Source organism: Engystomops pustulosus, chromosome 9 (genome assembly GCF_040894005.1).
Source record: "Engystomops pustulosus chromosome 9, aEngPut4.maternal, whole genome shotgun sequence".
NCBI lineage: Eukaryota > Metazoa > Chordata > Amphibia > Anura > Leptodactylidae > Engystomops > Engystomops pustulosus.
Window position 1 is genome coordinate 104,294,781 of NC_092419.1, and position 12,486 is coordinate 104,307,266.

The 12,486-nt window shown below is 39.6% G+C and overlaps 1 protein-coding gene across 7 annotated transcripts in view; it reads left to right on the forward strand.

Annotated features, from left to right (window-relative positions):
- Positions 1–12,486, forward strand: part of ZNF618 (zinc finger protein 618) — a 134,651-nt gene that overhangs the window by 37,984 nt on the left and 84,181 nt on the right. For 5 of the 7 annotated variants that reach the window (XM_072125140.1, XM_072125137.1, XM_072125138.1 and 2 more), the window contains exon 1: positions 7,281–7,421. The exons of 1 other annotated variant lie outside the window; for it this stretch is intronic. The gene's annotated coding sequence lies outside the window, so the exon portion shown is untranslated. Of the gene's footprint in view, positions 1–7,280; positions 7,422–12,486 lie in introns of those variants that run through there. One more of the 7 variants, XM_072125142.1, reaches the window with a different exon arrangement.

The following is a 12,486-nucleotide window of genomic DNA, read 5'->3' on the forward strand; positions in this document are numbered from 1 at the left end:
CTATCATCTCCTGTATCCTGTACATCACACCTATCATCTCCTGTATCCTGTACATCACACCCATCATCTCCTGTATCCTGTACATCACACCCATCATCACCTATATCCTGTACATCACCTGTATCCTGTACATCACACCTATCATCTCCTGTATCCTGTACATCACCTGTATCCTGTACATCACACCTATCATCTCCTGTATCCTGTACATCACCTGTATCCTGTACATCACACCTATCATCTCCTGTATCCTGTACATCACCTGTATCCTGTACATCACACCTATCATCTCCTGTATCCTGTACATCACACCCATCATCACCTATATCCTGTACATCACCTGTATCCTGTACATCACCTGTATCCTGTACATCACACCTATCATCTCCTGTATCCTGTACATCACACCCATCATCACCTATATCCTGTACATCACCTGTATCCTGTACATCACACCCATCATCTCCTGTATCCTGTACATCACACCTATCATCTCCTGTATCCTGTACATCACACCTATCATCTCCTGTATCCTGTACATCACACCCATCATCTCCTGTATCCTGTACATCACACCTATCATCTCCTGTATCCTGTACATCACCTGTATCCTGTACATCACACCTATCATCTCCTGTATCCTGTACATCACACCCATCATCACCTGTATCCTTTACATCACCTGTATCCTGTACATCACACCTATCATCTCCTGTATCCTGTACATCACCTGTATCCTGTACATCACACCTATCATCTCCTGTATCCTGTACATCACACCCATCATCACCTGTATCCTTTACATCACCTGTATCCTGTACATCACACCTATCATCTCCTGTATCCTGTACATCACACCCATCATCTCCTGTATCCTGTACATCACACCTGTACATCACCTGTATCCTGTACATCACACCTATCATCTCCTGTATCCTGTACATCACACCCATCATCACCTATATCCTGTACATCACCTATATCCTGTACATCACCTATATCCTGTACATCACACCTATCATCTCCTGTATCCTGTACATCACCTGTATCCTGTACATCACACCCATCATCTCCTGTATCCTGTACATCACCTGTATCCTGTACATCACACCTATCATCTCCTGTATCCTGTACATCACACCCATCATCACCTATATCCTGTACATCACCTGTATCCTGTACATCACCTGTATCCTGTACATCACACCCATCATCTCCTGTATCCTGTACATCACCAGTATCCTGTACATCACCTCTGTCACCACCTGTATCCTGTACATCACACCCATCATCTCCTGTATCCTGTACATCACACCCATCATCACCTATATCCTGTACATCACCTGTATCCTGTACATCACCTGTATCCTGTACATCACACCCATCATCTCCTGTATCCTGTACATCACACCCATCATCTCCTGTATCCTGTACATCACCAGTATCCTGTACATCACCTGTATCCTGTACATCACACCTATCATCTCCTGTATCCTGTACATCACACCCATCATCACCTATATCCTGTACATCACCTGTATCCTGTACATCACCTGTATCCTGTACATCACACCCATCATCTCCTGTATCCTGTACATCACACCCATCATCTCCTGTATCCTGTACATCACCAGTATCCTGTACATCACCTCTGTCACCACCTGTATCCTGTACTTCACACCTATCATCACCTATATCCTGTACATCACACCCATCATCTCCTGTATCCTGTACATCACACCTATCATCTCCTGTATCCTGTACATCACACCTATCATCTCCTGTATCCTGTACATCACCTGTATCCTGTACATCACACCTATCATCTCCTGTATCCTGTACATCACACCCATCATCACCTGTATCCTTTACATCACCTGTATCCTGTACATCACACCTATCATCTCCTGTATCCTGTACATCACCTGTATCCTGTACATCACACCTATCATCTCCTGTATCCTGTACATCACCTGTATCCTGTACATCACACCTATCATCACCTGTATCCTGTACATCACACCTATCATCTCCTGTATCCTGTACATCACACCCATCATCACCTATATCCTGTACATCACCTGTATCCTGTACATCACCTGTATCCTGTACATCACACCCATCATCTCCTGTATCCTGTACATCACACCCATCATCTCCTGTATCCTGTACATCACCAGTATCCTGTACATCACCTCTGTCACCACCTGTATCCTGTACTTCACACCTATCATCACCTATATCCTGTACATCACACCCATCATCTCATGTATCCTGTACATCACACCTATCATCTCCTGTATCCTGTACATCACACCCATCATCTCCTGTATCCTGTACATCTCCTGTATCCTGTACATCTCCTGTATCCTGTACTTCACACCTATCATCACCTATATCCTGTACATCACACCCATCATCACCTATATCCTGTACATCACACCCATCATCTCCTGTATCCTGTACATAACACCTATCATCTCCTGTATCCTGTACATCACCTGTATCCTGTACATCACACCTATCATCTCCTGTATCCTGTACATCACACCCATCATCACCTATATCCTGTACATCACACCCATCATCTCCTGTATTCTGTACATCACACCCATCATCTCCTGTATCCTGTACATCACCTGTATCCTGTACATCACACCTATCATCTCCTGTATCCTGTACATCACACCCATCATCACCTATATCCTGTACATCACCTGTATCCTGTACATCACACCCATCATCTCCTGTATCCTGTACATCACACCCATCATCACCTATATCCTGTACATCACACCCATCATCTCCTGTATCCTGTACATCACACCTATCATCTCCTGTATCCTGTACATCACACCTATCATCTCCTGTATCCTGTACATCTCCTGTATCCTGTACATCACACCTATCATCTCCTGTATCCTGTACATCACACCCATCATCTCCTGTATCCTGTACATCACACCCATCATCACCTATATCCTGTACATCACACCTATCATCTCCTGTATCCTGTACATCACACCTATCATCTCCTGTATCCTGTACATCACACCTATCATCTCCTGTATCCTGTACATCACACCCATCATCACCTGTATCCTGTACATCACACCTATCATCTCCTGTATCCTGTACATCACCTGTATCCTGTACATCACACCTATCATCTCCTGCATCCTGTACATCACACCCATCATCTCCTGTATCCTGTACATCACCTGTATCCTGTACATCACACCTATCATCACCTGTATCCTGTACATCACACCCATCATCTCCTGTATCCTGTACATCACACCTGTACATCACCTGTATCCTGTACATCACACCTATCATCACCTGTATATCTTGTATATACTGTACATCACCTGTATATACCGTACATCTCCTGTATATCTTGTATATACTGTACATCTCCTGTATATCTTGTATATACTGTACATCTGTGTATCTTGTATATACTGTACATCACCTGTATATACTGTACATCACCTGTACATACTGTACATCTCCTGTATATACTGTACATCTCCTGTACATCACCTGTATATACTGTACATCACCTGTATATCTTGTATATACTGTACATCACCTGTACATACTGTACATCTCCTGTATATCTTGTATATACTGTACATCTGTGTATCTTGTATATACTGTACATCACCTGTACATACTGTACATCTCCTGTATATACTGTACATCTCCTGTACATCACCTGTATATACTGTACATCACCTGTACATACTGTACATCTCCTGTATATCTTGTATATACTGTACATCACCTGTATATCTTGTATATACTGTACATCACCTGTATATACTGCACATCACCTGTGTATCTTGTATATACTGTACACCACCTGTATATACTGTACATCTCCTGTATATCTTGTATATACTGTACATCACCTGTATATCTTGTATATACTGTACATCACCTGTACATACTGTACATCTCCTGTATATCTTGTATATACTGTACATCTGTGTATCTTGTATATACTGTACATCACCTGTACATACTGTACATCTCCTGTATATACTGTACATCTCCTGTACATCACCTGTATATACTGTACATCTCCTGTATATCTTGTATATACTGTACATCACCTGTACATACTGTACATCTCCTGTATATCTTGTATATACTGTACATCACCTGTATATCTTGTATATACTGTACATCACCTGTATATACTGCACATCACCTGTGTATCTTGTATATACTGTACACCACCTGTATATACTGTACATCTCCTGTATATCTTGTATATACTGTACATCACCTGTATATCTTGTATATACTGTACATCACCTGTACATACTGTACATCTCCTGTATGTCTTGTATATACTGTACATCTCCTGTATATCTTGTATATACTGTACATCACCTGTATATACTGTACATCTCCTGTATATCTTGCATATACAGTACATCACCTGTATATACTGTACATCTCCTGTATATACTGTACATCTCCTGTACATCACCTGTATATACTGTACATCTCCTGTATATACTGTACATCTCCTGTATATACTGTACATCACCTGTATATCTTGTATATACTGTACATCACCTGTATATACTGTACATCTCCTGTATATCTTGTATATACTGTACATCACCTGTACATACTGTACATCTCCTGCATATCTTGTATATACTGTACATCACCTGTATATCTTGTATATACTGTACATCACCTGTACATACTGCACATCACCTGTGTATCTTGTATATACTGTACATCACCTGTATATCTTGTATATACTGTACATCACCTGTACATACTGTACATCACCTGTATATACTGCACATCACCTGTATATACTGTACATCACCTGTATATCTTGTATATACTGTACATCACCTGTACATACTGTACATCACCTGTATATCTTGTATATACTGTACATCACCTGTACATACTGTACATCACCTGTATATCTTGTATATACTGTACATCACCTGTACATACTGTACATCACCTGTATATCTTGTATATACTGTACATCACCTGTATATCTTGTATATACTGTACATCACCTGTATATACTGTACATCTCCTGTATATCTTGTATATACTGTACATCACCTTTACATAATGTACATCTCCTGTATATCTTGTATATACTGTACATCTCCTGTATATCTTGTATATACAGTACATCACCTGTATATACTGTACATCACCTGTATATACTGCACATCACCTGTGTATCTTGTATATACTGTACATCACCTGTATATACTGCACATCACCTGTATATACTGCACATCACCTGTCTCCTCTACATCACCTGTCTCCTGTACATCACCTGTATATACTGCACATCACCTGTATATACTGAACATCACCTGTATATACTGCACATCACCTGCATATACTGTACATCACCTTTATATACTGCACATCACCTGTATATACTGTACATCTCCTGTATATCTTGTATATACTGCACATCACCTGTGTATCTTGTATATACTGCACATCTCCTGTATATCTTGTATATACTGTACATCTCCTGTATATCTTGTATATACAGTACATCACCTGTATATACTGTACATCACCTGTACATACTGTACATCTCCTGTATATCTTGTATATACTGTACATCACCTGTACATACTGTACATCTCCTGTATATCTTGTATATACTGTACATCACCTGTATATACTGCACATCACCTGTGTATCTTGTATATACTGTACACCACCTGTATATACTGTACATCTCCTGTATATCTTGTATATACTGTACATCACCTGTATATCTTGTATATACTGTACATCACCTGTACATACTGTACATCTCCTGTATATCTTGTATATACTGTACATCTCCTGTATATCTTGTATATACTGTACATCACCTGTATATACTGTACATCTCCTGTATATACTGTACATCTCCTGTATATCTTGCATATACAGTACATCACCTGTATATACTGTACATCTCCTGTATATACTCTACATCTCCTGTACATCACCTGTATATACTGTACATCTCCTGTATATACTGTACATCTCCTGTATATACTGTACATCACCTGTATATCTTGTATATACTGTACATCACCTGTATATACTGTACATCTCCTGTATATCTTGTATATACTGTACATCACCTGTATATCTTGTATATACTGTACATCACCTGTACATACTGCACATCACCTGTGTATCTTGTATATACTGTACATCACCTGTATATCTTGTATATACTGTACATCACCTGTACATACTGTACATCACCTGTATATCTTGTATATACTGTACATCACCTGTACATACTGTACATCACCTGTATATCTTGTATATACTGTACATCACCTGTATATCTTGTATATACTGTACATCACCTGTATATACTGTACATCTCCTGTATATCTTGTATATACTGTACATCACCTTTACATAATGTACATCTCCTGTATATCTTGTATATACTGTACATCTCCTGTATATCTTGTATATACAGTACATTACCTGTATATACTGTACATCACCTGTATATACTGCACATCACCTGTGTATCTTGTATATACTGTACATCACCTGTATATACTGCACATCACCTGTATATACTGCACATCACCTGTCTCCTCTACATCACCTGTCTCCTGTACATCACCTGTATATACTGCACATCACCTGTATATACTGTACATCACCTGTATATACTGCACATCACCTGCATATACTGTACATCACCTTTATATACTGCACATCACCTGTATATACTGTACATCTCCTGTATATCTTGTATATACTGCACATCACCTGTGTATCTTGTATATACTGCACATCTCCTGTATATCTTGTATATACTGTACATCTCCTGTATATCTTGTATATACAGTACATCACCTGTATATACTGTACATCACCTGTATATACTGCACATCACCTGTGTATCTTGTATATACTGTACATCACCTGTATATACTGCACATCACCTGTATATACTGCACATCACCTGTCTCCTATACATCACCTGTCTCCTGTACCTCACCTGTATATACTGCACATCACCTGTATATACTGCACATCACCTGTATATACTGTACATCACCTGTATATACTGCACATCACCTGCATATACTGTACATCACCTTTATATACTGCACATCACCTGTATATACTGTACATCACCAGTATATACTGCACATCACCTGTAGCTGTGGTGTACACCGCATGTTACATGGCACATACAGGGCGCAGTAGCTGGTGACATGCAGTGTATGAGCTCCTCCCCCTGCTCCTCCCCCCGCCTCCTCGCAGACTCCTCCCCCTTCAGCCGATCCGCTCAACTCTCCCGGGCCGCGGCTTCCAGGAGCCGGGAGTCATCGCATCCAGCGGCCGCCACAGCCCCGCAGCCCCGGCCATAGCCGCAGGTAAGAGCCGCCCCGTGTGCACTGCTGCCGGGGACATGGGGAGGGGGCAGCACAGCTGTGGACTATGGGGGTCTCTGCAGGGAAAACAATGCCCCCCTGCAGTCTTCTCCGGGCACTGCCCCCCCCCCCCCGGAGATTTTTTTTTTTGCTTTACATATTTTTTGCATTTTGCAAAAAAAAAAAAAAATTTAATTGTGTCCATTCCGATAGATTGTGCATGTAACATGTGTGTATAGCGCCCCCCAATGCCGGCCCCGGGCCCCCGCACCCTCCGCCAGGCCCAGGCCTCATATTTCTCTCTCTCAAATTTTTTTTTTTACCAATTTTTTTTTTCTGATTTATTTCATTAAAACAGCGCCACCTACAGGAGCAGTGCCCCCCCTAGCCTGCACAGAGAGAGAGAGAGAGGCGGAAATCAACAATTCTCTGCCTGCAAGAAATTACTAGCAAATTTCACAAAACTTCCATTTCCAGAATTTTTTTTTTTTTTTTTTTTTGCAGAGGAGAGGGTGTGTCCCATGCCCAGTGCTGGGAATCTGGACCCCCCCCCCCCCCACAGACACACTCTACCACCCTGCCCCCCTGATTATTCCGAAAATTAATAACTAAAAAAAATCCTATTTTTTTTTTTTTTTACTTATTAAATATTTATTTGTTCTATGTTTATTTTATATTTTTATTTTTTATGCAAAGCCCTTGATTCCCAGGTTGTCAGGGCTGTGAGAAATGTGGATGCGATGCAGTAGTTTTTTTTTTTTTTTCTGGTCACAGAAAATCAGAAAATTTTCAATTATTTCTGCAAAAAAATAAAAGATTGAAGTGCAGCTAAATGATGTCTCAGGGTGATGTGTCCGAGGTGACGACCAGAGAGTCAGGGGGGAAGCCTCAGCCTCCTGGCAGGGGGCAACACCCTGAGGAAAAAATAATAAAATTAAAAAAAAAAAAAATATTGGAATTCAATTTTGCAAGTGGGAAAGCATTGGGCTGATTCTGTTCTCTTTTTGTGATGTCATTTTTTTTTTCCTTTTTAAATCCTTTTGCTTTTTTTTGCTTTTCTTTTGGGTTTAGTTGTTGTGGAGATTTATATCTGGTGTCATCGACATTGATTCTGCTGTCGATTGAGAATTTATTTTTTTTTTTATTTTTTTTTTTCCCCCCGCATGCCGTGCAGTCACAATATCTTCTATTTCACCGAACCTGTCGTGTTGTATTCAGCTTTAATTGGTTGATGTCCTCGCATCATCTGCAGGGGAAGGAGTGTTTTTTTTTTTGTTTGTTTGGTTTTTTTTTTTCATTTTGATATATATTTCAAATTTTAGTGTTTTACGTGTTTTCTATTTTTTTAATTTATTTTTATTTTATTAAAATCATCCTAAACTATCAACGTCATTGCGTAATCTGGCAGGCAATCTTTTTTTTTTCATATACTTTTCAAGTTTTAGTGTTTTTAATTTTTTTTTAAACATTTTTTTTTATTTTATTGCCAGTTACATAGTTTTATGTGATCTGTTAGACTGAATTTTTTTTATTTTTTTTTGCTTCTATATCTTCTATATCTGTTTGCTGCCTTTGAATGTAAACTATGCAAGCTAGGAATTTTTTTTTATTTTATTTTTTTTATGTCTTACATTATGTAAAGATACAGTGGTTCTGGACTTTGGATTGTTTGCCACTTTTCTTATTATATTTATTTATATGTATCTGTGTGTGGGGGTCACAGAGGGCAGAGAGGTCTGTCTGTAACTAGGGGATGTCTGTAAGTCAGGTGTCCTTAAGTAGGGGACCGTGTGTGTGTATATATATATATATATATATATATATATATACAGGTATGTGTGTGTATAATATATATTATACATTCACACATACCGGTATATATACACACAGGCAGTCCCCTACTTAAGGACACCTGACTTACAGACTTGTATATATAAATATATATTTCATTTATTTTATTTTTTTTTTTCAATTTCTCATGGAAAATCTTCCCGCGTCCTCTGTAGTTTGGTTGCACTTTTGCTGTTGGGTGCAGTTCCTCGTCCCCTACTCCAAAATTTTTTTTTTCACTTATGGGTATAAAGTCGTGATCGTGTTGGTGATGCGCAACTTTATTAAAACTTTATTTAAAAAAAAAAAAGAAGCCAAAAACATTTTACGTGATGTAAAGTTTTTTTCATCCTTACTATTTTTTGTTTGTTTTACCATTTTTGCGCTTTCAGATGTTCCCCTGTCACCTGCTCCTCCGGGAGCCGCCATCTGCCATGTTTTTCTATGTTTATTTGAATCCATTGATTTGCCGTCAATCACGTCGCCCTCGGTAACGCCGCCTGTCGAAACTTAATTAGGCAAATGTTAACGAAATGAATGTTTTTTTGTTGTTTTTTTAAATTCATTCAAAAACATTTATTTTTAAACATGGGTCAAACCACTTTCTGAAGGGAAAATTACCATGTTGTTTTGTGAGGAGTCATGTTTTTTTTTTTTTTTTTTTTTTTTTCAATTAATTCAGTAAAATTCACTCAGTTGAACATGGAATAAACTGTTAAAAAAAAAATCCCCAAATTTGCTAAAATAATAAATTCCATTGGTTCAGGGAAATTCCACTTGGATTACTCCCTAATTTCCGCCTTGGAGTGTGAAAGTTAACAAGTCCCAGATTCCCCGGAGGATTGTGGCTGTTAACACATTGGAGGACGGGGCCGTAATGTCTATAACTTTGTGTATTTATTCGAGGGGCTCAGGCCCAGGTTTCAGGATATTGCCTGACCACTAGGGGCATTTTTTTTGTTAGCTCTTTGACCTGGTGAGAAACCAACCTCCTGACCACTAGAGGCGCTGTTTATCTATTTTATCATATGCATAAAAATTTTTTTGGACTTATTTTTAGTTTTAAGTCAAAATTACAAAAAAAAATTTTTTTCGCTCTGCAAATAGTTGTATGCACCGGAATGGTTGGATCTAAATCTACTCGGCCTTGTCACGTCCCGACTGAAAATTTGTAGGTTGTGATTAACAAAAACGTTGCTAAATTATTTGTACGCGTTTACCAGTAACGTTATGGGTCCCCTGAAATTGTGCATGAAGCCGTATCCACAGCTTCATTATTAAGTTCCTCCTAATGATCATTCCCAGCGATCGTTTGTGATCTGTGGGAAATCCTGCAGCAGGTGTTTAGATTTCCTGCAGCGCCCTCCCAGGTAAAATAAGGAATTGCGTAGGGCTTTCTTATTGAAATGAAAATAAGCCATCAGAATGAAACACTTAAGCCCCTTCCACACTGGCGTTTTTCACGCGCGAGTTCTGCGCGTGCATTTGACGCGCAGAACTTGCATTGCACTCTGTCCCATTGTATTCGATGGGTCTTTCTTCATTAGTGTTGGTTTTAACGCGCGTGCTTGCGTTCGTTTTTACGCGCGTCAAAATCGCAGCATGCTCTATTTTTGCGGGTCACGCGCGTTTTTCACGCCCCATTCAAGTCTATGGAGATGCATCAAGAACGCATTGCACTCGCAATCATTGCAAGTGCAATGCGAGTGCAATGCGTTTTAAACGTAAGGGTTGCTAGGTGACCAGAATAACATTATTTCCCCTGCTCGCGATCGAGCATTTAATTAAAAAAACACAGTGAAGAACAGTGAAGAATAGAATAAAAACATTGAACACAGTGACCACAGGATCATTTAAGAGAAAAACACAGTGCAGAACAAAGTGCAGAATAGATTACAGATGTTCGGCACATCTGCTTACTTGTCGGGAGATACGCGCGGAACGGCGCGCCCAAAATAGCATGTGAAGAACAATATATATGTGTGTGAAGAACACATTGCAGATGTATTTAAACATCTGCAATGTGTTCTTCACACATATATATTGTTCTTCACATGCTATTTTGGGCGCACCGTTCCGCGCGTATCTCCCGACAAGTAAGCAGATGTGCCGAACATCTGTAATCTATTCTGCACTGTGTTCTGCACTGTGTTTTTCTCTTAAATGATCCTGTGTTCACTGTGTTCACTGTGTTCACTGTTTTTATTCTATTCTTCACTGTTCTTCACATCTGCTAAATTGTCGGGAGATAATATACGCGCGGAACAGTGAAGAATAGATTGCAGATGTTTGCATACATCTGCTAACTTATCAGAAGACATTATTTTTCAATTAAATAACACATTTTAATCCCAAACCATGGTCCCTTTGAAAAATGCTCGAGTCTCCCATTGAATCGCGCGTGAAAAATGCGCCGAAAACGCAAAAAAACGCTAACAACGCGCGCGTGAAAAACGCAAAAACGCTAATTACTCCAAGGAAAAATGGAACAAAAACGCAGCCAAAAACGTCAGTTTTTCACGCATTGCACCCTGACGTGAAACGCAACGCTAGTGTGGAAGAGGCCTTACTCATAGATCACACTAGATGGCCTCCTGGGGGCGTTACCAGAGCCCATCAGTGATCTGGCTTCACAGATTGTTACACAGTCTCTCCCTGGTCTGTCAGCACTTCCATGGGCTCCTTCCCTCTAAAATCAACTTTTACAATTATGCTAATTGACCGCAGTTACACTTCTCATGCACATTGCAACTGCACAGAGAAGCTGTGGTAACACCCCCCCCCCCCCCCCTAATAGATATGGGTCCTGAATAGGGGACCCCCCCCCCACATTAACCCATAATTCTCTCATAGTGTATTCTATCTTTCCTTATGTACGGGAGAGAGAGAGCGTCCCACATGTGACACGACTGAGATAACTTTTTATTTATTTTGTAATTTTTTTTTTTTTTTTTTTTTTTTAAACCCTAATTAAGGAAACAAGGAAAAAAATGGCTCCTGTTACTGAGCAGTGATGTCATGACTGCAGAGGACACTGATTGGCTGCAGCGGTCACATGTCTTCCCGCTTATTAACATAGACCTGTGGAAGCTCCAGTGCTGGATCGGTGTCAGGACTGTTTTGTTATTTTATTTTTATGGCAATAGCTGAATATTTTTTTTATTTTTTATTATTTTTTTTTTTTACATTTATCTTATTTTATGGAACATTTGATTTGGCAGCACAGAGTATTTCAGGA